We start from the raw sequence: 26,281 nt of genomic DNA on the forward strand, positions 1-26,281 counted from the left end.
GGCCCCGGGGACTGAGCAGGTGGGTGCCGTGTGACCGAGGCCGCCTCTCCCTCTCTCAATTCCTGCACGCCGGGAATGTCGCGTGAGCCGGATGAACTGTGGAGAGCCAGCCCCGATGTGCCGGCCGTCTGGCGCTAGACCAAACGTCTCACGGTCCACCAGGGCCTGGGTCAGAAATACTAAAGTGTGTTTCGACACACGGAGTTAAAGACGCTGATTTTCATCATCTCGCTTATTCATTCCATAAATAGGTATGGAATGCCCGCTGGAGGTCGGGGACGGGGCCCGTGCGGGTGGGGCAGTGGGGAGGGGACACAGGACGGCCCGTCTTAGGACTCCGAGGGAGACACATGCCGGCAGGAGCTGCAAAGCCGGGTGTGTGGGCAGAGGACCAGGGAGGCCGGGGTGGAGGCTGTCCCCACCGTCCCGGGGCCCCCGGCTTACAGGGTTCCTGCAGGATGTGCCGGGCCCACGTCCACCTCCGTGAGAAAAGCCGCCGAAACACCCAGAGGGTTCGGGGCACCCCGCCCTGCACACGGAGCACCCCGTCCTGGGGGGGCACGGCCCTTGCTCACTGCTCGAGCCTCACCGGGAGCTTTGCAGGTGGCGGAGGGCTGGCTCAATTGTGCCTGAACTATTTTTAACTGCCTGTCGCCATGGCAGCGTGAGAGCCACTGGGAGAGATGTAGACTTCCCGACAGGGCTCAAGACGCCGCTGGCCTCTCCTCTCACTTAAGCCCCTGCGTGCCAGCACCAGAATAACCCGCGTCAACCCTGCCTCCTCCTGCAGACAAGCTGGCTCTCCTCTCTGTGCCTCCTCATCTGCAAAGGAGGGATTTTAATTAAAAAGGGCCCAAGCCAAACACAAACACCTCCCTTCCTGAATCGCCCCCCCCCCGGGGGTCAGGTCACGTCACCCACGCATGAGAGTCCCTGCGTGCCCCTGTTAGGTTCTGTCGCCGAGGTCTCACTACCACTTCGGCCCCCTGAGCCTGCTAGCAGTCTAAGGAGTCTGCGAGGTCCGGAAACAGAGGGTATCATGTACTTGTTGACACAGGGTCTCGTCCTTGCCCCTTGACCACTCGTTTGCCCCCGTTTCCAGACCCTACGGCCCCCCTGGAGGGTCGCTGCATGCTTGCGTCCTGCCTGGTCCTTACATCCCGAGGGCAGGGACTGCTGTCTTCCCCTCGCTGTGCCCGGCCTGAGGACAGACAGAGACACTTGACTCATATTTGATGACTGAAGGAAGGAAGGAACACAGGGTCAATTGGGAGCGCAAGTGAACTACTGTGATTTATAATAAGAAACACGTTTGGTCTGTGTCCTGCTCCCAGCGCAGAGCTCCTAAAACCCATGGAATTTCCCGAGCGGTGAGACTAATAAAGTGTCTGTCGTTGTGTCAACGAGCTGGCCTCTGGACCCACCGCTGTGGGTCACCTAAAGACGGGAACAGAAGTGTGATTGGGGCTTGGAACTCTCAAGTGTCTTCCCTCCCCCACTCCGGTGATGGGAGGGGGTCGGAGATCGCGTTCGGTCACGAGCGGCCAGTGATGTAATCAATCGTGCTTGTGCAGTGAAGCCTCCCGAACAACAGCACAATCGCAGAAGGACAGGTTTCGGAGAGCTTCCCGGTGGGTGTGGGGACCCACGGGGCCCCCGCCCCCTTCCCCACACCTGGTCTCCGCACTTGTTCTGTCCGACTGCTGCTGAATCATAACCTTCTAGAACCAGGAATCTCGTAGGTGAAATGTCTGAGTTCTGCAGCGGCTCTGGAGAATTAGCCAAACCGGAGGAGGGGCGGTGGGGACCTCTGATCTCCAGTCGGTGGGTAGAGGTGCAGGTGACAGCTGGGACTGGCACCCTAGACTTGTGACTGGCGTCTGAGGTGGAGGCAGTCTGGCAGGACTGAGCCCTTAGCCTGAGGAAGGTGACGCTGCCTCGGGGTAGATGGTGTCAGAACGGAGTTGAGCTGCGGCCCTCCCATCCCGGCGTCGGGGCCTGACCGGTGTGGACAGCGCCCCCCCACCTGCTGGAACCGGGTGCAGAAATACAGCAAGCCAGGGGGGCTGCCTCTGAGAGAGGCTTCCCCAGGGCGGAAGGACTTGAGTCGGGGCCTGGAGGGTGGGGGGAGGAGGGGGAAGCCCCCCTGAGGGTCTCAGATGTAATCCTCACTTCGTCTGCACTTTATGGAAAACAGGCTGAGGCCAGAGGCAGGAAGAAGGGCCCAGAACCTGTCGGTTAGCGAGTGGCTGAGAGAGATGCGCAGGCCTCGTGGTTAGGCTCCGGAGCTCTGGCTCTTTCCTCTCCGCGTGGCCCGGGGTGGGGTGGGGGGGGGACGGGAGTTGGTGGGGAGGGGACGTTTCCAGCAGAAGGAGGACAGGCGTCCAGCTTGGCCGTCGTGAGCACCACCCCGAGTCCGCCCGCGAGCGCCTGGCACTGGGCTCGCGCCATGGGCGAGCGTGTGGGCAGGTGCGTCTGGCAGGGAAGAGGCGCGCAGCCTCGCCGGGTTCCCTGAGGCTCCCCGAGCCTGGAGAAGGGACTCACTCTGTGGGCAGAGCTTCCTGGGAAACCACAGAGCCCGGCTCGGAACAAGGAGCAGAAGGCCGCCGTCGGAACGCGCTCCGGGTCTTGCGCCCCCAGCCGCCACTGCACACCTGTGTCGGGACACCTGCCCCCGCGCCCCCAACCGCCAGCGCGCACGCCTTTCCTGCCACCTCTCCCCCCCCCGGACTTCTGCGGCTGAGCTGTCTCCCGGGGGCTCTCTTCACACCCCTACGTCCGTCTGGATTTTCTAGAGCTCCCAGAGGACAACCAGAAGTTCCTGCTTTTCAAAATTTCTTTTGTCTGCGGAATTATCCTTTAAGACACTTCATTAAAAAATAATATTGGAGCAGAAGAGCCTCACAGAATCCGGTCACTAAGTAGCTCACTCCAAAATTTCCAGCTACAGACAAGGGCCTTAGACGTGGGAGGTGCAGGCCCCCGTGGCCTCTCCCACGTGACTGCCACCGGGGGCGGGGCCGGGGGCGGGGCCGCGAGGAGGGCAGGCACCTGCTCTGGAAGGAAGTGACGTCTTTCTGGAGAACAGCGGCTGTGGAGGGAAGGTGAGGTTCCGGGAGCGGGAGCCTGGGATGGGGTGGCCGCCCGCACGGGGTCACGGAGAACCGTCCGACCTGGGAGCCGGGGCCACAGGGGCCAAGCTCTGAGGAGGGGCCCCGGGAGGCGTCGACCTCCTCTTGGTTCTGCAGAGGGCCTGGCGGCATGGCCGCAGCCGGGGGCAGGAGCACGTGTGGGGGGAACGCATCTTGGGTGATTTCCGCCGCGGGAGGCGTGGGGGAAAGTGGAGGGAGACATCTAACCCGAGAGGCTACAACCCTCTGCCAGGGTGGTTCTGCTAGAGACCGCCCTCCCCAGGGAAGGTGCTGCGGGCTTTTGCAGGTACCGAGTGGTGGTCGAACCTTCTGAGACCCACTCACGCGTGCATCCTTTGCCCCACCCCAGTCCGGAGGCTTCCCGGGAGGGCTGGACTTGAACGACGGGGGTCTGATCCATGCCTCCGCCAGGTCTCCCCCCCGCCCCCAGGCTGGCTTGTTTTCAGAAAATCACTCCTATGCACAAGTGACTTACCCTTTGGGGGAAATTGAGAAATACAGAAAGGCAAAAGGAAAAAGGGCCAGCTGTAGTCCAATCACCCAGAGTAACCCTTCTCCACATTTTGATGTCTCCTGTTCTGCGTGAGTGTTCATATGAATTATACATGCACATATGTGTGTGTGTTTATTTACATGCATCGGTTTGTGGAAATGCATACTTATGCAATGTGTGATTGTTCTTTAGAAAGAAAGCCGTCATATCACGTCTGTGAGCGCCGACTGCGGCCGCGCTGCCTGGATTCTGACCCGGCTCTGTCGTGTGCTGGCCGCGTGGCCCTGATCTTAACCCTTCGGAACCTCCGTTTCCTCATCTGTCGACGGCCAAATTCTGGCTGATGAAAAACAGAATCTCATCATGCCTGGGACTGCAGTCTGCCTGGTCATTCGTGTTTCTGGTAAGTCCCGGCTTGCGCCCAGCCCTCTGAGGGTTGGTGTCCTGTGTGCGAGACTCCTGCACCATCTGGGCCGTCCCCCGGTCTGGGGCTCGGACCCCACCCCGCCTCTGATAGGCCATCACCTGTGCTGTGTCTTCAACTTCTGTCCATGCATTGGCTCCTTGCCGCAATCAGTATGACCAATTAACACGCTTGATGGGGTCCTGGAGCAAACGGTCAAGAAAGAATTCTCGAGGCATCTTTGGCGCAAAAAAGGTGGTTTTATGAAAGCACAGGACAGGGCCCGGGGGCAGGGAGAGCCGCGCTGGGGTTGTGACGCGTGACTGCTTCTATACTTTTAAGTTAGTGGGCGTCAGGGACGGCGTGAGTCTCTAAGGAATTTGGAAGCAAGGCTTTGGGGCCCTTGAGGGGCGAGCTGCTGTTGAGATCAGGTTACCTGCAGTCTCTAAGGAAAGGACAAGGCGAAGGGAGTAGGGCAGCCACGATTTCCTGGAGCAAGGTCCCGCTCTGCGCGTGTCTGGGGGGCGTCTATCGGTGGCTGGGAGCGAGCGTTCAGGAGATTTAATTCAAGCTATGTTCCTCTTGCCTTTGTTTCCGTCATTATGTTGACTTTATTTTTTAATTTTTTAAAGTTTATTAATTTGGGAGGGGCGAGAGGGGGGGTGGGGTGACAATGGGGTGGACGGGTAGAGGGGAGGCAGGGAGAACCAGGCACGAGCAAGGAAAGAGCGACAGCTGTCCCGAGTGTGGGCGGGGAGGTCTGAGCACACCCGGGGCCGGACGCTGCAGGAGACAAGGGAGGGTGAGTAGAGGCCTGGAGACATGAGGGTCAGGCCTCCCCCGGTGAGCTGGCGTCTGGGGAGGGAAGCGGCAGGCACGGGTCCCGGCCGTAAGGGTCTCAGTTAGGGTCCTCGGAGCCTCCGTTTTAGAAGTTGGGCCTTGTGTGGCCACGCTTGACGAACCCTGAGCCCTTCCCTCCCTTTCCCAGGTGAGTGAGCGATGGGGCTGTCTCTGCCTCGGGCCTCAGCCTCCTGCCCCCAAGCCTGCTGAGCCTGCTTCTGGAAGAGGGGCCTCACCAGCCCAGTGCCGTACAGACAGCATCGGCCGTGTCAGGACTCGGGTTTTCCAGAGCCCCTGCATCAGAATAGCCTGGGACACTGCTTGTTAAAAGGGTAGGTCTGGGCCCCGCAAGGGGTACGCAGAGTCAGGATGTTTGTGCAAACTGACGTTCTCAGTAAGCTGGCCGAGTCGTTCCCACGCACATCAGAATTTGAGCATCGCTCCAAGGGGGGTCCCCGCACCAGGATCGCCCGGCAACTTGGTAGAAACGCGAGCCTCAGGCCTCGTGTCCACCTCCTGAATCTGGAACTCTGGGGGCGGGCCCCACGCTGGGTCTTGACCAGCTTGCAGGGGATTCGGATGTGCGCTCAAGGGTCGGGACCACGAGGTCAAGGCAAAGGTCCTCGAGCTCAGCTGCACGTTAGAAGAATCCCGAGGAGCTTATAGTGTTCCCAGTGCTCCCAGAGCCCCTGGTTTAGTTGGTCTGAGGAGGAGTCCGGGCCACCGTGAGCTCCTCAGGTGATCTGAACGCGTAGCCCTCGATGGTGGTTAACTGGGGGCCCTTTTGCATCCGTGGGACACATGGTGGAGCCCGGAGACATTCCTGGTTGTCACGCTGGGGAGGGGTGCCGCTGGCATCCAGTGGGGGAGGCCAGGGATGCTGCTGGGCGTCCTACAGTGTAAGCGATGGCCCCCTGCCACACCCTCCTCCCCCCACCCTGCATGGCTCCCCCCTCGTCCGCCAAGCCTTTGCTCAAACGTCACCTCACTGGGAAGTAAACAGCCCTCTAACCAGCACTCCCAACCTCTTTCACTTTGCTAAAAAAATTACAGAGTATCCGTGACCTTTTAGCATAACACATACTTTGTTTTGTTTTTATTTTATTAAAATTTTTTTAATGTTTATTATTTTTGAGAGAGAGAGCTTGAGCAGGGGAGGGGCAGAGAGAGAGAGAGAGAGAGAGAGAGGGAGACGCAGAATTCAAAACAGGCTCCGGGCTCTGAGCGGTCAGCACGGAGCCCCACGCGGGGCTCGAACCTACGAACCGTGAGATCGTGACTTGAGCTGAAGTCGACGCTGAACCGACCGAGCCCCCAGGCGTCCCCACTTTGTTTTATATCTGTGTCGCCTCTGACCACTTCGCTAGGCTTCACGAGGGCATCGAGTTCTGTTTCTTCATTGTTTCCCTAGTGACAATTTCTGGCACGTAATAAGCCCACAGTGAGTACTTGCTGAAGGAATGAATGAATGAATGAATGAACGAACGAACGAATATAGAATTCTACAATATAGAATTGCACCTGCAGGGACTGACTCAATTGGTGGAGCGACTCTTCATCTCCCGGTTGTGAGTTCAGGCCCCGTGTTGGGTGTAGACACGACCTAGAACTAAAATCTTTAGGGGCGCCTGGGTGGCGCAGTCGGTTAAGCGTCCGACTTCAGCCAGGTCACGATCTCGCGGTCTGTGAGTTCGAGCCCCGCGTCGGGCTCTGGGTTGATGGCTCAGAGCCTGGAGCCTGCTTCCAATTCTGTGTCTCCCTCTCTCTGCCCCTCCCCCGTTCATGCTCTGTCTCTCTCTGTCCCAAAAATAAATAAAAAATGTTAAAAAAAAAAAAAAAAAAAAAAAAAAGAAAAAAAAAATCTTTACAAATAAATAAAAATAAAATTGCACCCACAGTGTAATTGCAGTTTGATTAAAAAAAAAAAGTATGAAATATTTGCCATTTTATTTTCTAAAAACTGTGACATGACAGGCGTTTGCAGATTTTGCGATGCTTTTCTTTTCCTCCCCTTGTCCCTGAAAGAATATTCTGGGGGCGCCTGGGTGGCTCAGTCGGTTGAGCGTCCGACTCTTTTTTTTTTAATTTATTTATTTTGAGAGAGCGAGCGGGAGCAGGGGAGGGGCAGAGAGAGGGTCCCAAGCAGGCTCCACACCGTCAGCACAGAGCCTGACCCGCGGCTTGAGCTCCAGCACCGTGAGACCATGTCCTGAGCCCAAGTCGGACGCTTAACCAACTGAGCATCCCCTCCCGGCCCCAGGAGCTCCAAGCGTCTGACTCGATTTCGGCCCAGGTCATGATCTCACGTTTTGTGGGTTCGAGCTCCATGTGGGGCTCTGTGCTGACAGTGTGGGGGAAAAAAAGTGCTGTCACCGTTTGCTGGCTCCTTCCCCTCCCCCAGCCCGGACTCTCCCTGGGGACACCGGGCAAAGGGGCAGAAAGTGAAGGGTGAGCTACCAGGTGGGGCTCGAGCCCAAATGTGCTGGCGGGAAGGGGACGGAGGCCTCCGAGGAGGAAGACAGACTTGGAGACGGCTTGTGGGGTTGGCAGAGCGCTGGCGGTGGCTGGGAGGGCGACCGAGAGGGCTTTGGGGCGGCTGCAGGTGCTGGGGTCCAGAGGCCGTGGACGGGAAGGGAACATTTAGGAAGTGCTTCTATGGATTAGAAATTGGACGTCTTTTGATTCTCTTTGAGCATCTCCAGTGGAGACCTCAGGTGCTTTTGATGACTCGCGGAAAGTGATTTTTCACGCCACATAACTGGGCTGGGACTGCACCGCGTGGGCCCCTGGCTTTTGCGGGAAAGAAATACATGGTGATGTGACAGGTGGTTTGTTGAAGGTGGCGGTTCGTGTGAGGTTTGAAATTTATGGTGTTTCTGTACTTTTTCACATTTCTCGACTATAAATGTGTCCCTTTTATAATAAAGACACACAGGCTCTGACGGTTTTCTGTCCCTTTGTCCTTTGAAGAGTCTCTGTGTGGCAGGCAGTAGCTGCGGGGGGCCACTGTCCTCGCCTGTCTGGCCGCAGCCCCGGGGCCGGGGACGGAGCGTGGCCTGGCTGCAGTGACCTTGCTCGGCCCCTCTTCTGACCCCCACGCGACTCCCCCTCGGGCCGCTCTGCTCTGTGCTTGCCTCGGCAGCTGGCTGCTTTGGGTCACGTCCCCGGTCTTAGCTCCGGGGCCTTCGGACTGGATCACCCCTGGTGTCCCCCGGATGGGGGTTTGGTTACTGGCTATACCCATGGGACTCGCCTTACAGAATTCCATCGTGCTGCTGAGCTGAGGCTGTTTTTCCAGGTCGTAGGAGATGTGGCTTCTGGCTGCCCGCCCATGGTGACCAGTGGCCCTGCTTCGCCTGGGACTGAGAGGGTTCTTGCGTGGGGCCCAGGCCTTTTCAGTGCTGAAACCGAGAGTCCCTGACAAATCGGGACGAGCTGGTCCCTGCTGCCCCCCGGGCACCGGTGGACTTGACCGCCATTGTCTCAGTTGCTCCTGGCACGTAGCCGTGAGGACAAGGGTGCTGTCTCCACAATGGGGGGGGCGGGGCATGCCCCTTCCTCTCCTGGAGCAGGGCGGGAACCGGATTAGAACGCAGGGACGTCCCTCCACATCTGTCAGTGTGGAGGGAGTGAGAAAGGACGGGCTCAGAGGGTCCTCTGCTCGGGGGCGCAGAGGGTCCTCTGCTCGGGGGCGCCCCCCACCGCCGGCCAGTGCGCACGGCGTCCTGGGGTCCGTGAGCCAGAGCTGCGTCTCCACAACATGCGGGCCGGGCGCGTCCTGGAACTTGGCACGTGTGAAGGTCCTGGGGGGGGGCTGGGGAGGGTTTTCAGACAAAGAACGGCAAGACGCTCACAGGACCCGAAGCACGAGCTGACAGCTTCTAACTAGGTTAGCGAAACAAGGCCGCGCCTCGCCGGGAACCGCCAGCACCGCTCTATTTTGGGCATTTCAGAGGAACACTGGCGATCATGACTTATCCCGGATAGAGCGGCTCTTTGGGGACATTCATTTTTGCTGAAATATTTGCCGAGTGTTTGTATCAAGCGCCTCAAATCTGAGAAGGTGAAAACGGTTTCCGCAGGAGCCTTCGGAACAGGGTGGGGAGGAAGCCGATGGTGACCCCGTCTCCGCGAGGACGCCTTCCGCGTGGTCTGCACAGACACAGGCGATGGGAGGGGGAGGGGCCGGGCCGGGCACAGACCCAGCGCTGTGGGCTCGCTGCCCCTGCTGCTTCCCATAGTCCACTTTCCCCGAAGGGCAGGATGGGTCCTCGCTCCTGCTGGGCGAGCACGGCATCAGGGACCGCGGACCCGCTCACTAGCAGCCTCCCCCTGCCCCCCTACCGGACCCCCCACCCTGCACGCGCCCCCTGCAGCCAGCCTCGCCCTGCCCCTAGAGGAGGGAGCACCCATGAGGGCGCTGGGACGTCCACGGTGACGGTGACATTCTGGCTGGGGCGTTCTGGAGGAGACGTGGTGTGCCTCACCCGGCCTCCACGTTCCGTCAGCTGGAGAAGCTTTGAAAGCATCTCCGTGCTCGGGCCCCACTCGGTTTGACTCAGCGTCTTCCGAGGGGGGGACCCAAGTAACTCAGCGGGCGTCCCACCTTCCTGTGCTTCGGGCCGCCCGTCCCGGAGACGCTCCTCTCCTGAGTCAGCAGGCCTGGAAGCGGCCTGGGATTCTGCGTTGCTAACAATCCCAGGCGATGCTGCGGCTGCTGGAACCACAGACAGCAGGACGTCGTAGAGAGAACGCGCTGGGCCCGTCGCGGGGAGCCGGAGGGTGGCTTTGGTGGCCACGACCTCTGGGCCTGGGTGACGCGAAGGCCGGCTTCTCCACCCACGCAGAATGTCAGTTGGGCAAGGTGTCTGCCTCTTCCAGCCCAGCCGGGCCACGGCTCCGGGGGTGCGGACGGCAGGCGCTAGAGTCCCCTGCCTGCTCACAGGGGCGGGTCGTTTCCCACAACTTTGAGAGCCTTTGTTGGACGTAACCATGACAAAAATTAATATACACACTTACAGTTACATTCTATTAAACGCAAAGGTAATAGATACTCAGAATTCCTCCCTTCCTAATTATTTGGCGCATTCCACTGCCGTCTGTGCTCCCGTGGCTCCCTGGATCTGCTGTGTCTGCACGGTGGGAACGGCATGGTGTGCCTCTGTCCCCAGTTCTGCATCATGACGGCCTGTTGGCAGCTTGGAATCGGACATTCTGGAAGCATCTGCACAACCGAATTGGCAGGTGTAACAACCCGGGGCTTGACTTACTGCTTTACCGATTGTCCACACTATCAGTGTTTCGTTCCGGAAGCATGCTTGTAATCCCAAGCACTCGTATATCAAAGCGAATTTCCCCACAAGAAATAATGGAAACTCGGGTGAATGGTTCCACAACCCAAAAATATTCATATAAAAATGATTACAATACTGTCATCTAATACAAAATAATAAAGAAAATACAAAATATAAAGAAAAACAAATTAACCAGCACTTACCTTCGAAAACCTTCGTGGCTGGTGTGAGGGAGACAAGAGAGAGAGGAGGGTCACTGTGGAGGACGACTTTCACCGTCACTAACGGATGTTGACTACAGTACAGTATTACTAAACTCTTGTCATAGACTATATCGAATATAACTGGCAATAAGGCAGCAGAGGAAAGGGTCTGTATCAGCAGGCAGCCTGACCTGGAATGAGCAAAGCGTTCCTAAGCTCCCTCTTGGATGCAAAAGCAAAGGACTGTCCACAGGCGTTTGGAAGTGACAAAAAATACACGAGTGCCAGTTATGGGCACCTTCTAACGTGCTGAAAAATCACAGATTTCTGCCAAACGCCACGGCCTGAGACCGAGCATCCGAGCATGGGACACAATCACCCACAATCCCACAGTGAGAGAGAGAGAGAGAGAGAGAAGAACCATTCGCTCAGTTGTGATCTTGTGACATTCGGCATCACGTCCTACTCGTATTGCAAGACATCGCTCGTTTATCAAGTTAAAATGTATTAGAAATGTTTGCTCGTCTTGCGGAACCTTCACAGAAAAATTCCTCGCAATCCAAGGTTTCTCTGTATATCAATGAAAGAGTTATAATAACGCAGATCAGACTTAAAGTTAGTGGGGAAACGGAAACAGGTTTTGAGTGTCACTAATGTAATTCGTATGGGGTGAGAGATAGTTTAACAGATCACATATCTGATGGTACGACAGTAAATTTTGGAAGGAAGGAGTTGGTGGAAGGGGACAAAAGTCCATTTGTGAGATTGTGCTTGGACTGCATTTGTAGACTGACTGGGGATATAAGAGTTTGTTAAAAATCAATGAAACCGGGGTGCCTGGGTGGCTCAGTCGGTTGGGCATCCGACTTCAGCTCAGGTCATGATCTCACAGTCTGTGAGTTTGATCCCATGTCAGGCCCTGTGCTGACGGCTCAGAGCCTGGAGCCTGCTTCGGATTCTGTGTCTCCCTCTCTCTCTGCCCCTCCCCCGCTTATGTTCTGAATCTCCCATTGTCAAAAATGAATAAATGTTAAAAAAAAAATTTTTTTTAAATCAATGAAACCATTCTATGAAAATCAATTGATTATACTGAATTTACAGAACATATTGTGTATTTTATTCTTATATGTAAGTAGAGTATTACATGTCATTTATATCAAGTTTAGAATAAACTTTTGTAGGTGTCTGTGTGTGTATGTGTGTGTGTGTGTATGCACATACGTACACAAATACACATGTATATATCTTTACTCATACACAAATCCACAAGTCCTCACTGGGTACCAACTTACATCAATATGACTGCTTTCCATAGGCTGGTGCCCAGAGTTTTGAGGGGTTTCAGGGGAGTCTTACTGCTTAGGAAGCCAAGTGCCATGATGGTTTCCCATGATGGTTGCTTTGAAATATAATGTCCCTTCTAAGAGGCCTATTTCCCTCACCAGAATGGGTAATCCAGCCAATTGCTAAGTGTTTCCATGCTTACAGCACACACTTGAAGAAATAAAAACCAACCAACCAACCAGGAGTTATTTCCAGAAAACACCTCTTGTTCTCCTAGGAACTTCATCCAAGGGGAAAAGCTGTGAGTGTTGCGGGGAGAGAGTCATTAATGAACAGACACAGGTGACTGAACTCAGAAAGCTTATGTTGAGCTTGTGTAGACGGGCTTGTTCTTGGGCCACCATAACAAGACGCTGTAGATCGTGTGTCTCAAACAACAGACGTTTATGTCTCATAGATCAGGAGTCTAAAAAGTCTAAGACCAAGGTGCCAACTGATCGGGTGCCTGGTGAGGGCTCCTTATCTTCCCTCGGTGTCGGGATATGGTGGAGAGAGAGGAAGCAAGCTCCCTCTGTCTCTTCTTATCAGCGCACTAACCCATCATGAGGGCCCCCCCATGACCTCATCTAACCCTAACTGCCTCCCAAAGGCCCACCTCCAAGTACCATCCATCACATGGATGTTAGGCCTCAACACAGGAATACTGGGAGGCCGGGGGTGGGGTGGGGTGGACATGCAACTCAGCCCATCAGCCCATTGCACAGAGTGAGGCCGGAGGCTCCCAGGCCTCTCTGAAGGTCTGCAGTGTGGTTCCACGCCAGACTGTGGTCTTAAAAAAGAACATGAGACTTTTCACTGGAAATACAGACCTCCCAATTTATTTTCAGCAAAAAGAAGATTGTTCGGTAGTGTCGTTACGTTTGGAAACAAACCACTATTTGACGAAAAATGTAACCGTTAGTATCTAAGATGATTTTAAGGTTGATTGGAAAGAGCAAATCTGTGGTAAAATTCAGGAAATTTGGAAAGGACGTTTAAGGTGAAATCCACACCATTACATCTGAAACTGTAAACTGCTGACAGTGAGAACGAGGTGGTACAAGGAGGGGCAGGTGGGTGGACAGAATAGCACAGAACGGGACACTCACGAATAAAGTCGAGTTTTCGTGACATTCAAAAGCGGTGGGGAGAAGAGAGATTTCTTCACTGGGGTAGTGAGTCTATGACTGGGAGCATGGTTCATCTCAATGCACTGAACAACAGCCTAGAAGGAGCAAACATCTGACTCCAAACCCCAAACCCCAAACCCCGGAGCCTCAGGAGGAACCTGGATCTTTCATAGTCTTGAGGCCAGGGCACTGTAAGTGTGGCGTCCGGAAGGCGAGAGTTTTAAAGGAAAATAAAGAAAGATTTAGACAATTTAAAAAGTAAAAACTTACGATAAAACTAAAACACAAAACACTGGAAAATATTTGTAATATGTATGACAGATTAAGAACATAAATACAAAATATGGAGAAAGCTTAAAAAATTAAGAAGTCAGAAAAATGGGAAAGGATATAAGCAGTCGATCTCACACACATGTGCACATATAAACATAATACAGACAACAGGTAAACACAGTACATCAACATCATTAGTACCTGAAGAAATACAAAACTAAGATATATATATATATATATATATATATATATATATTTTTTTTTTTTTTTTTTTTTTCCTGCTAATCAGATTGTTAGGGATTAAAAAGCTTGATGTTATCTAGACCCCATGAGGGGGTAAGACAATGGTTAGTATCGTGCTCTGTTGATGACAGTATAAATTTTTATAATCTTTCTGGAAGATTGTCTAGAAATATTTATTAATATGTTTATTCTTTTCCCCACATTCACTCGGCAATTTCTTTGGTAGATATTTACTCCTAGAGACTAGCTGGGCAAATGTATTATAGTTGTTTATCACGATGAAAACTTAGACATAACTTAGAATGTGCATCTCCTGTAGATGGGTTAAATAAATTATAATATATTTATACAATGGACTCATTGAAACCTATTATGTGTGTTACAGTCATTAACAGAAAAACAGTTTCATTATAGAGTATATTATTAAAAGTATGGCAGGACACCATTTGCGTGAGATTTTTATATACATTTATTAAACAGAATTTCTGGAAAGATGTTCCCCAAAATGTTAACAATGGTTAACTCTGCAAAGAAGAATTTCAAGTGATTTTCTATTTTCTTTGTACTTTTCTATCTTCTTTAAAATTTCTAATTGTATTAAAGTGTCGTATTTTTCAAAAAGTGATTTTCGTTTTGAAGACAAAAAAGAGGGGGATTGACAAAGTTGTACCTGGAAGATACTTTGTATCCTTGAATAAAGTCAATTGTATGCAAAGAAGAGTAAGACAGAATTAACTATGAATTCAACTCAAAAAGCTAAGAAAACAAACAGCAAGAGAAACAGGAAAACAAGGGTAGGGAATTAATAGGAATGAAAGTAAAACATAGTGAATTGAAACTAGAAAAATACTACAATTAACAAATGTCAGAGATCTGTCTTTGGAAGAAAAACAATGAAATAGGTAAGCCCTGGTCGGGTCTCACCAAGAAAAAAGAGAAAGGAAGCCCCACAGAGCCAACACTGGGAATGCCAGAGGGTATGATCATGGACAAAGAGAAAAGCTTACAAGCACGCCTCTCAAACTGGCAAATATTTTTAAAAAATAGTATTACTGTAGGACTCCGAAATCTGACTTTGGGGTATTTATCCAAAGGAAATAATCACAAGATAGGTACATAGAGAGATCGATCGACATATAGATGGAAGGGAGACATCAGAGACAGAGAGAGAGACAGAGACAGGCAAAGAGAAAGACAAGAGGCAGAGAGAAGGCAAAGAGATAGAGAGAGAGAGACATGAAAGAGAGAGACAGAGAGAGGCAAGGAGACAAAGACAGACAAAGAGACACAGAGACAGAGACAGGCAGACAGAGAGGCAGACAGAGACAGAGACAGAGAGAGAGACAGGAAAAGAGGGAGAGGGAGAGGCATATAAAACCCATTATGAACTCCCATGAATAACTGGCGAATAATAGTGCTCATTTCTGGATAAGGAAATTATGAACAATTTTATTTACTTTATGTCCATTTTGTAATCAACTGTGAATCACCAGTACACCAAGAGAAAATTTAGAAGGTATAAATGAGCAATTGACAGAAAAATAGGCAATAAACACTTCTTTAAAATTCAGCCATGACTAGTAATAAAAGAAATACAAACGAGAACAATGACCTAATACATTTTTAATTATCACGTTAGCAAGTTTCTTCAACAATGAGATCTCATAAGGTGAAGGATGCACTTAGCCATGAGCAAGGGGTAATGAAAAGTGGCACGGCCTTCACGGAGCAGCCCTTTGCACTCTGTATGCAAATGGTAAAGTTTTGCATACCTTTCCCTCGGGAACCTCAAGTATTTTGCTCTTAGGAAATAATTCTGAAATTTGAAAAAGACCGACGAAAGGGCCTTCACCGGAGTGTGGTTTACGACAGAGAGAAGCCACGGGAGAGCGTCACATCTGAAACAGAGTTGGTTAAAGGTATTGCGGTTCACGCGCACACTCATGTCTCACGCAGCCACTGACAAGGCAGTAGAAGAACTCGCAGTCGTGTGGAAATAAGTCACAGAGGAACAGACCTCTAGATGGATGGCTTCGTAGCTGATTTTTAAGGAAACAAGACTAACACAGCGTACTCTGTTGTTTAATTCTAGTTTTATAAATTATACTTGTGTATTATAAATATTATATCAGCCTCTTTTTCTTGCTCATCGGCACCTCCCGAGTGTTTAATAACAAGCACTGTGACAGTCGTATTATTCATTTCCGATCTGGCATTAGACCAGACCAAGGAAAGGAAGCATCTCTTGATCTAAGCCAATCATAGCAATCTGGCTTCCCGTTTTCCCAGCGTCCTCAGATTTGTCCCATTTCTAATAGATTCAAGGAGAACCCGGCTGTGCGATGTACTTCTGGGAAAGGCTTGCCCTTCGGATAAGAGGAGAGATGTGATTGCCTCCACTCCTTCCCAGTGGTCTGTCTGGGATGTGGATGTTATGGCTTGAGCTGACGGCAGCCTCCTGGAAAACTCCAGGGGGATGCCACAGGCATCAACTGCTGGCCCTGGGAGTTTTGAACCTCTGAACCATCATCAGCAGTGGCCCACATTCAGACATGCTGTTGTGTAAGAAGATCAGTCCCTCTTTGTTTGAGACGGGCGTTCTGATACTTGCTGCAAAAAGCATATCCGATTTACATGTGCAATAAACGCATTTGAAAGAAACTTTTTTTTTTAACATTAAAGGTGGGCTAAAAGGACTGGAAGAACATGTCCATATCTTATCTGTATTTTCTGCGCAATACCGATAACACACTTACAATAACAATCTAGTAAAAGTTATTTAAAAATGTGTAATAGCCTGGAACACATCCAATCCCACGACACCGACCTCAAGAGACCTAGTAGACCTGGAATTGATTTGCTGTGTGATCTTGGGAAAACGCCTCATGGCTCTAGAACATAGCCTCCAAATCTGTGTACAGACAATGAATCAGAGGACTTAAGGCTCCTTGCTTACAGCTCCAGCCAAGCAGCTCAGTATTGACCTCTGAGTCTGTCTTCCCTACGGACAGTGACTGACCAAAAGTGTACTCTGTGCAGGGAACCCGTTCAGGCTGGGAAATAAACACTGTCCCTGCCCTGGCTTGGAACGGAGTGTATACTCATGGACACAGAGAAGACGCTGGTGATTACCAGACACAGGATGGGGTGGGGAGCAAAACGGGAGAAGGCTAAAAAGTACAAACTCCCAGCTACAAAATAAGTCACGGGGATGTGATGTATCGCATGGGGACTATGGTTAGTAATAGGTTCTATATTATTACTTGAAGCTATTTTTTTAAATGTTTATTTTTGAGGGAGCGCAAGCAGAGGAGGGGAAGAGAGGGGGTGACAGAGGATCTTTAGTGGGCTCTGTGCTGACAGGCTGATAGCAGCGAGCCCGGTGTGGGGCTTGAACTCATGGACCATGAGATCGTGACCTGAGCCAAAGTCAGACGCTCAACCAACTGAGCCACCCAGGCACCCCCATATATTTGCAAGTTGCCAAGAGAGTAGATCTTAGACGTTTTCATCACCAGAAAAAAATTGTAACTATGGTTAATCAGATTACCGTGGTGATCATTTTGCAAGATGTACATACAAATACTGAATCATGACGTTGTGCATCTGAAACTAATACGTTATATGTCAATTATCTCTAAAAACAAACAGAAAAACAAAAACAGTGCGTGGGAAGCATGGCACCAAGGATCACTTTGTAATGTTCTTTGTGGCGTCAGAATACTGTCTGACGTGATTCTCCTCTGTTAAGAGTGGAGCAAACCCTCCCCTAAGCCTCCCGACCAAAGCCCTAATTCTGCAGCACGCTCTAGCACCTTCTTGCTAAGATGCCCAATGCGTCCCGTCCAGTTATACACCTGCAAGTGTGTTCCTGGAGGTCTCAGGCTAGGAGGCATTGCCTACAGTGGGGATTCTTTTCTGCTACTACTAGTAAGGCTTATTTTTTGAAAATTGTTATTGTTGTTGTTAATCAAGTGGGTCTAGCACGTAGGGTGCATCTCTGGCAAAGGGGCGGAGACTCCACCAGAAGGCGGATTTGGAGGAGCATGCAAAGCGTTTGCCTCGTGTCCTTTTGTGTGAACGGGGGTCATGGAACAGCAGACCACTGATTCTCACACACACACACACACACACACACACACACACACGCCCAGAGACATGCCGACAAATCCAGATTTTTAGAAGGGCCCTCCACGAAGGCAGAGAACTTGTCTTTCTTGTTCACAGCTCAGTCTCCAGCATGTACCAAAAATAAAATAAAATAAAATGAAATAAAATAAAATAAAAAATAAAATAAAGTGAAATAAAATAAAATAAAAAATAAAATAAAGTAATAAAATAAAATAATGAAATAATAAAAATAAAAAAATAAAATGCAGATTTGGTCACACGGCCCAAACTCGATACGTTTTTCTTGAATAATAAGTGAATTCAAACACCCCGAAAGTCTTTCTAGCAGTTTACTTTGAATATTACTGGATCAGGTAGACAAACACAGCTAAGACCTAGAGAGCGCCGACTGTCTACCAGGCAGAGCACGGGACATTTTACGTGTGTTAGCTGCCCCTCCTCCCTGGCCTGATGAAGCAGACCCTTTCTTTCCTTTTTTTCCTTTTTCTGGTCGAGTACAGTTGACACGTGTTAAATGTTGTATTAGTTTCGGGTGCAGCACAGTGATTCGGCCACTTGATAGGTGCCGCCATGCTCACCATAAACGCGGCTTCCATCTACAGTAGATGCTATTATTAATTCAGTTTTATGGAGGTGGAAACTGAGGTACAGACCGGTTAGTGACTCACCAGAGATCCACGGCTGGCAAGTGGTTGGGTTGGGATTTCAGTCCATGCAGTCTGACTCCGCAGTTGGCTCAGCTTCACCAATCCCGTCCTGCCTTGCGGTACAAAGTACAGGTGTAGAGGGTAGTAATAGGTCATGAACTTTACAGGTGTATTCGCACGCATGTATCCAAAAGCACGCATTGTTTCCTTCAGTTGAACAGTCGTTCATTGTTTCCTGCAAGGAGTAGGAGGAAAAATGCTTTCTGAGTTTATCGGTCCTTTAACAGGCCGCAAAATGGAACTTAGGCAGATCCCGTAATTCAACCACAACAAAGTAAACACCAAAACTACTAGGGGGAAAGGCAACCATGTCGGAGTGGAAAGGGGGTGTAAGGACACGTTTGGAAGAGATGAAAAATTACAAGGTGGTGACAGGTGTAGCTGTGAGAGTCCGCCGTTGTGAACGAGGTGGGCAATTTTGTAGGAAAATGTAAATGACTACGATTGACCCAAGGAGGAGGAGGGCCTTTCCTGTAGGAAACACTCACCCCACGCGTGCAGGTTTTCACCTAGACATGGGGGGGCAGGCCTCGGCGAAGCCGGGGCGCGGGCGCGCTCACCTTGCAGGTAAGATGCCACGTGCTTTGAGTCCTGGGCACCTGGAGCAGGTGCGCTGAAGGGCGGGGCTGGGATGGAAACAGATCCTCGAGCCCACCCCCCCTCCCCTGAGTCTTACCGCCACAGCCCCCCTCTTCCCGTCTTCTCCCGCCCACGCTGTGGGCGGACGTCCTGGATCCCAGGGCGTTTGACGAAGGAAGCCCGAGGAAGGCGGAACAGCGTGGACAGCAGAGGATCCCTCCCGGGGTCCGGCACGTGCGGCGTCAGGCTTGCGGCGCGCGCGCCCCTCTACCGGCCCCGGGGTCGCCGCGCCCACGCCCGGGGGCCCCCACCCCGCTGGGGCGGAGCCTGGCCGCCGCGGTCGGGGTGCGGGCGGGGCGGCGGGCGCCTCCGCCCGCCCCCGCCGCCCCCGCGGTGCTCGCTCCTCCCCGGCGCACACGCCCACACGGCCGCGCTTCGGGGCGCGGGCGGGCGGCAGCGCTCGCCAGCCAGCCGGCGGGGCCCCGGGACGGCGCGCAGGGCCGGGCTGCGCAGGAGACCTGCAAGCCAGAGCTGGGCGAGACCGTCGTCTTCCACGCCTCCTTCTTTCTCTTTAAAGAAACTGCCGTGTTCTCGCTTGAACTGGGAGAAGCGAGGGGTGACGCAGAGGCTTTACTGACGAGCCTTGAAGTTCCGGGCAAGTCATTCTACAGGACCCGCGAGGCCCGGCGTGAACCCAGCGCCCGCGCGGGTCAGCCTGGCAGCGCCCTTCGGTAAGCGGCCCGATGCCAAGCCGAGGGCCCCTGACTTTGCTTCTGGAGCAATGACACTACCGGTGGCCTGCACTCAGGTGGCCTCGTTTGGTGAGCACCCCCAGCAGGTAAGCGCACCCGCAGGGGTCTCCGGTGGCTCACTGTGTGAGAGGGATCTTGCGCTCCCCAAAAGTCAGCCCGCGCTGTTGAGCCGCAGGCAGGAGTGGGAGGCTGGAGGGGGGAAGTCTGGTTTTATCACAGGAAACTGTGGGAGAAGGGTGTGGAACACGGGTTTACATTTTTCATTTTTGCACTGACGCGTGGGGGTGAGGTGCGCAGGGGCCTGGATTTTTGTAGGAGATGGTTGCGGAGCGGGGCTGGGTGATAGGCGTCTGGATCTCTGCAGACACTGACGGGGGAGCAAAGCTTACATGTTTGCAGAAACCTCTGAGGATCGGCAGGGTGGTGAGAGGTTGTGATCCCGAGAATGCTCCAGAAATTGTAAAGAGTTTGAAGGTGAGCATTTCAGAGCAGGGATGGAGACGCACTTACCGCGCAGGGCCTTCTGGAAGCTGCGCACAGAGCCGGCGGCGTGGAGCGCGCCCCGCCGGCGTCCAGCACCTCGGACAGCGCCGGGCAGCGCGCAGAGCCCGGGGCCGCCGCCCCCACCCTTGGCGGGGCGGGGGGAAACGGTAACGCGGAGCTCTGCGTCGGATTCGCCTCTAACTGCTTCCCGTGACTGCAGAAGGAAGAGGCGGGGTATAAAATATCCCCAAGCTGCCGCGAATGCTACGGCCGAGCGCGGTGGCCTCCTGGATTTTGAAAGGCGCACCCAAACTCCTTCAAGATCTAACATTATGGAGCGCTCACCTGTGCCAAGGCCCTGTGCTAAGCGCCCCACCTGCGTTCTGCGGTTGTTACGCGCGCCGCGAGCTTGTGTGCCATTATCCGCGTGCTGCGGCTCAGAAAATGGGAGCAGAGGAGGCCAAGTCTAGTCCGAGTCTGTGCGACCACTTGGTGGTGTGGCTGCACCTGTAAACCGCACGCCAGGTGGCGGTAGTGGGGAGGTGTGCCTGAGCCGGCAGAATGTCCTCCGCGAAAGCGCCTAACTTGGGTTCAGAGGAACTAAGAGTTCGAATCCAAGCTACAGCTTACAAACATACGCGCTTGGGCAAGATCGCACAACCTGTCTGCGCGGCAGGCTCTGTATCTGTAAGGTTAAGATCATAAGGCTTCCCTTGCAAACGTGTGGGGGAGGGTGGTCAAAGAGATCTGTATGTGGGAAAACTCAGCAAATGGCCCATCGCGGTTGGGAGGCAGAGGACAGAAATGGGGAGCAGGTGGTTAGGAGAGGGAGAGGTTGGGTGATGAATGGCAGAGGCCCTGGGGTGCGGGTTGGGTACCCCAGATCAGGGCTCAGAGGTAGGATCCTGGACTCCTTTAAATATCTATAGGACTTTGAAGAGTGTTTACCTATTGCCTATATTTGACCCTCATAACAATCTTGGAAGGCAGAGACAGAGTTCTGTGCATTGGGCAAAATGCTGCTGGCTAGCAGTTAATTTCACAGCCACCTTGTAGCAGGGCTGAGCTTAGAACCCGGGTGGCCTGCTTCTCTGCCATAGCCCCACCATGACTGTGCACCCTCAGAAGCTTGGATTATGGGGCAATTGTGGACCTGAAGTGCATCTAGAGAAACGCCGTCCGTGCCAGCTGGAGCCGGGTGATCAACCGAAAACATGTTCAACCATTATCTTTTATTTTGTTCCACAAAGAATTTCAAGTGATGTTTAAAAAGATACACAAGAGGTCAGGTGGACACATACCAGAAGTAGCTGAGATTCATTAGGATATAATTGTGTGCAAACTTACGTGTGCAAACGTGGTCACAGCGGGATGCTGATCTCACTGAAACTGCAGTGAATAGAGCACATCCTTCAACTGGAAAAAAAACAAACACAAATTGAGAAAGTAGGGGAGAAACAAGATTAAGGCCACATCCAGAAACAAGAAGAACACAAAGCATGAATGTTATAAAGTCCTAGAAACCCTGGGCCTCTAAGTACGGTCATGTGTGTCCCCAGTTCTTTCCTTGGGAACAGGAGGTGCTCTGCAGACGTTTGCAGGTGCCGGTGGACCCTCCTCTTTTGCCTCCCTTTCCCACGGGGGTCAAATACAGGTAGACTCGGAACCAAACGCAGTGCCTCAATCCTCCGATTTACCACGGTGCCAAACACGGCAAGGTTAGCTGGAAATCCGATACCAAGGTGACTCGAGGAGGAGGAGACAAAACATGGTAGTTTATCTGCACTGAAATAATTGTGAGTCACTTTTTTTTTAGATATGAACTTAAAAATTTTTTTTCAACATTTATTTATTTTTGAGAGAGAGAGAGAGAGAGAGAGCACCAGCGGAGAAGGGGCAGAGAGGGAGACAGAATCCAAAGCAGGCTCCAGGCTCCGAGCTGTCAGCACAGAGCCCGACGCGGGGCTCGAACCCACGAACCGTGAGATCATGACCTGAGCCGAAGTCGGACTCTGAAGCCACTGAGCACCACCCCCCTCCGGCCGCCCCGTTAGTTACCTTTTTATAATGGCTTGCAGAAGCACACCCTGCTTTAAAGCTTACACAACGGGCTTCTCCATCTGGTAGCTCAGCAGAGAGTCCTAACAAACCTGTAGAGGTAAGAAGCTAGGAGGTGATGGGGACAACACAGACACAGCATCATGACTTGTGTCACAAGCATTTTACTTTTACACCCAGTGTCATAGACCCACATACCTACAAAGACCAGGAAAGTAGCCTGAATGTATGAATTGGGTCAGTTGTAAGACTACAGAGAGTGGCAGGGCCTTTGCCAAACTGAACAATGAATGATCCATTTTAAAATATTCAAACTGAAACAAAACTAAAACACTATGCCGGTCAAGCCAGACGTACCTGCCCCTGTGGGCTGCACTTGGCCCCTGGCCCATTACTGGGCAGCCTTGGTCTACACTGCTCAGGCAAAAGATGTGGGGCAGCACAGGAGTCAGAGAGGTTGGGTTCAGCAAGATAAAGGACTCGATCTGTCCTGAAATTCCCCATTTCTAAACTGGGAATGACTGGACAACACGGCCCCTCGCAGCCTCGGAAATCTTAGACTTTCATAATTCTGTGGACGGTAAAATAGCCCCAGGGCTTCTGGACGAACATGGTAATCACTTCCACCCACCTGCCCCTTCCATCAGAGAAAGCATCGTTTTATTTTTTTTCGGCGTTGGTGATATTTTAGTCTTCGGTGTGTCTCTTCCAGTCCCTGTGCCTTTGGAAGGCGTGCCCGCCCCATGATGTGGGGTTGAGACAGAAAACAGCCATGAGGAGTGACCGGGAGAAGGGGCGGGCTGGGTGGGGGACAAGAGGAGAGGAACCAGGCACATTCTGCTCATTTCTCCGTTAACTCTTCTTCTGAAACACAGGGAAGAAAAACACCCACTTGGGGGCTGCTAATTTTAAAACATGGTGCCCAGGGCAGCCAAAGTGCGCGGGGTTTCAAAATTCTGGGCACATGTCAGCCCCTTTGGGTCAGAATTGCTTCCTTCTCTCCGACAGGCTGGGAAGCCCTGAAAGGCACATGGTCTTTCGTGCATTAGGTGTTCCTGACGTTTGTCTGTGATGCACACACAGCAGGAGGTAAATGCCCAAATGCAAGTGACGTAGCTCTTGGCTGATGCCCTCATCCGATCGGTCACTATTGAATACATCTCCGGCTTCATGCTTCCTTAGTGTCCTCGCACTGCCGCTTCTGACCGTCCTCATCTCTCAGGGGCTCCCAGGTGACCTCCGGCCTCCCACCGGACCTTCTGAGCCTGAATTCTACACGCTTTTTTGTCCTTAATGCCTTGCACGTGTATTGACCCTCAACATTTATATGGTGACGAATGAATGAGTGGATGGATGGATGGGTGGGCAGGTAATCCCAGCGTGTCAGTCAAGGCTTACTCTGTTATAATAGAAATTAGTGCACATGTCATAAGCAGACACGAACTAGTTCATCAACGCTTTATGGGGTTAGGAGATCCGGGGGGCAGGGGGAGGAGTGAGGGAATGACAAGCGGAGCAAACACGAGGGGCAAGGCACTGAGCCAGCCACGGCCTGCCAGCGAGCGCGGCTTGCTGGGTTGTGGGAGCGGATAATCTACCGCATCCCACCCGCAGCCTGGAACCCGCCAAGAGCAGGCTCTGGTGGAAGACAAGGAAAAGAGTTTGCCTGGTACCTACCTCCTGCCGCCACGCGCTCTCGGTCCACATACGCTCTGGAGAGCGTGAACGCGCCCACGCTTCTGTGTTGCGTGGCTTCGCCACCTGGAGGCCTCCGGGGAGACCGAGTGCCCGGTCAGCCGAGCGCAGGTGTGGGCCTGGGCCCCTCGGCCTGACGCAGTGGGGAGGGGGCACGCCTAGAGGAGGCCACCGGGGCCAGGAGGCGAGGCGGTGGCCGAAGCCCTGAGGTGGGGAGTGGGCCCCGGGGCAGAGAGTGGGTCTCGAGGCCTCGCCAGGCGGCGCGCGGCGGGCGGCAGGAGAGCGAAGGGTCTGGTCTGGTCCTGTCCTCACACAAGTGTTTCCTGGCGTGTGTGTCACATAAGGAACTTCCGTTGGGAGGCCACGGTGAAGGCTGGCCGGAGGCTATATGAGGAGCAGCTCCCCGCGCACAGAGAAGGTCATTCCTGTAGATGGGCTGGGAGCAACCAGGATGCCTGGGCTCCACCCTGTTCTCTCCTCAGCAGCGGGGGTTAGGGACGAGGCCGAGCTCCGGGCAGGAGGTGGCCCCTGACGCAAACGAAGGGAGGCAGGCACCAGCTAGATGTCCCCTCCCTCCCCACCCCCGACCTTGAGGGACGTGGCCGGCCCCCCACACGACACGGAGAGAGGACCCGATTGTCCATCCACATGACCCTCCCCTTTTCTCTTCCTTATCCTCCTTCCAACTACCCCGAAGCCGATGAGGGAGAGAAGACAGTGTTCCTGCCCCGGGGGCTCGGGGGGTGGGGCCAGGCTCTCGGAGGGGGCTGGCCCAGGAGATGAACACACCAGGGCTCAGCACAGAAGGTGGCGAAGTATCAAGGAATCCAGGAGATGCGGTTATCAACCGTGTGTGTGTGTGTGAGTGTGTGTATGTCTATATGGGGGGGGGGGTCTGTGAGTGTGAGTCTGTGAGAAAGAGTACCTAGTGTTGTATAGCATCCCAGTGTATGAATACGGCACAATTTCTTTATTTTCTTCATCGCAGGATGTCTCGCTTTTGCTTTTTGTGAATAGTGCTGTCGGGAACGCTTTTGTACCTGCTTCGCTGCACAGATTTATCGGTAATTATTGATATGAACGAACCTTCCCCAAACGAGTGGCTTAGAACCAAAACCACTTGTTTGTGCGTGTTTCTGCAGTTTGGACCAGGCTCTGGGCATGTCTGCTGCCCCCCCCGGGGTCCTGCCTGCACTTGTAACTATCAGGGGTCCGGGGCGGCCTCGCCCGCACGGTCGCGGTCAGCTGGGGCTCCCTGTGTCCTCCCCGGCAGGACAGCCCATGTGTCTTTATGAGGCAGCGGGGCTCCAGGAGAGCAAACTGGAAGCTGGGAGGCCCACGGAGGCCCTGCCTCGAAAGTCACAGTCACTCCTGCCGCATCTTGTGGGTCACACGCCGACCCCTCCTCTTGATGGGCGGGGGGGCACTGGCCCCTGGCGCGCGGTGTGCACGCTAGGACGGCAGGACTTTGTGGCCGTGTTTTCCGGGCTCCCACAGACAGAACCCAGGTGCGGAATTACCCGCTGGAGCGTTGGTCTCGTCCTCCCACCCACTGGGTCCTGTTGCTTCCTGTCCCTCCCCGGGCATTGCCAGGCTGGCTAATTTTAGCCATGCTAATTTGGACACCGTGCCTCCTGGTATCTCACTGGGCTTTGATTTGGTTTCGTTTGACTACCCACGAAGCCGAACACCTGTTTGTGTGCTTACTGGCCATTCGTGGCTGGGGAAGAACGTGATCTGTGGGAGGTGTTCATACAGCCTGGAGCTGAGCCGGTTGTAACTCTACTCGGCTCCCTTCCACCTTGAGTGGTTTTTCTCTTGATTAGAAAGGAAGGAGCATTTGAGCCCAGGCTTGCAGGGTGGTGAATAATTAAACAGAGCGGGGTCTCTGTTAGACCTCACAGTTAGAAAGCGGCTCAGGGGGACAGCGAGCGGGGCGTCTGAGAGTCAGACGGACAGTGCGTGTGGGGCGGACAGCTCTGGGTGGACGGACAGATGGACGGCGTGTGCGGGGAGCAGGGAAGCCCTGGGTGGACAGATGGACAGACTGTGTGGGCGCGGGAGCCCTGGGTGGACAGACTGACAGACGGTACGTGGGCACGGGAGCCCTGGGTGGACAGATGGACAGACGGTGCGTGCAGGCGTGGGAGCCCTGGGTGGACAGATGGACGCATGGTGTGTGCAGGAGTCCTGGTGGCCCTGGGGGGCGATGCGCCAGCACACGAAGGGCCCTCGCTGAGCGGAGACCTCGCACCCTCACTGCACATTCCCGCTCCGTTATTTAGCGCCCGGAAATCCTGCTGCAAACGTCCAGGGCCGCACACAGACCTCGACACCCTGACCCTGTGTGCGCAGCGCCAGTGCCGAGCAGGGATGGTGGGGCCTAAGGGAAAGGCCAGCGCCCGTGTGTGCGCACGCGCACACACACACACCATGTGCACACGCCCTGCACACACACACACACACACACACACACGTACATGCTCACACTTATGTGCACACCCGCACGCACACCCCACACG

General features: G+C 53.3%; 1 protein-coding gene across 2 annotated transcripts in view; it reads left to right on the forward strand.

Moving 5' to 3' along the window:
- Positions 1–3,851: 3,851 nt before the first annotated feature.
- The window catches only part of ANKRD34C (ankyrin repeat domain 34C), a 31,023-nt gene continuing 8,593 nt past the window's right edge, over positions 3,852–26,281 (forward strand). Inside the window, exons 1-4 of one of the 2 annotated variants that reach the window (XM_042940784.1) lie at positions 3,852–4,048; positions 19,349–19,609; positions 23,073–23,153; positions 24,748–24,823. The gene's annotated coding sequence lies outside the window, so the exon portion shown is untranslated. The remainder of the gene's footprint in view (positions 4,049–19,348; positions 19,610–23,072; positions 23,154–24,747; positions 24,824–26,281) is intronic. The other variant, XM_042940785.1, reaches the window with a different exon arrangement.

The sequence above is a fragment of the Panthera leo genome, chromosome B3 (assembly GCF_018350215.1).
Source record: "Panthera leo isolate Ple1 chromosome B3, P.leo_Ple1_pat1.1, whole genome shotgun sequence".
Lineage (NCBI taxonomy): Eukaryota > Metazoa > Chordata > Mammalia > Carnivora > Felidae > Panthera > Panthera leo.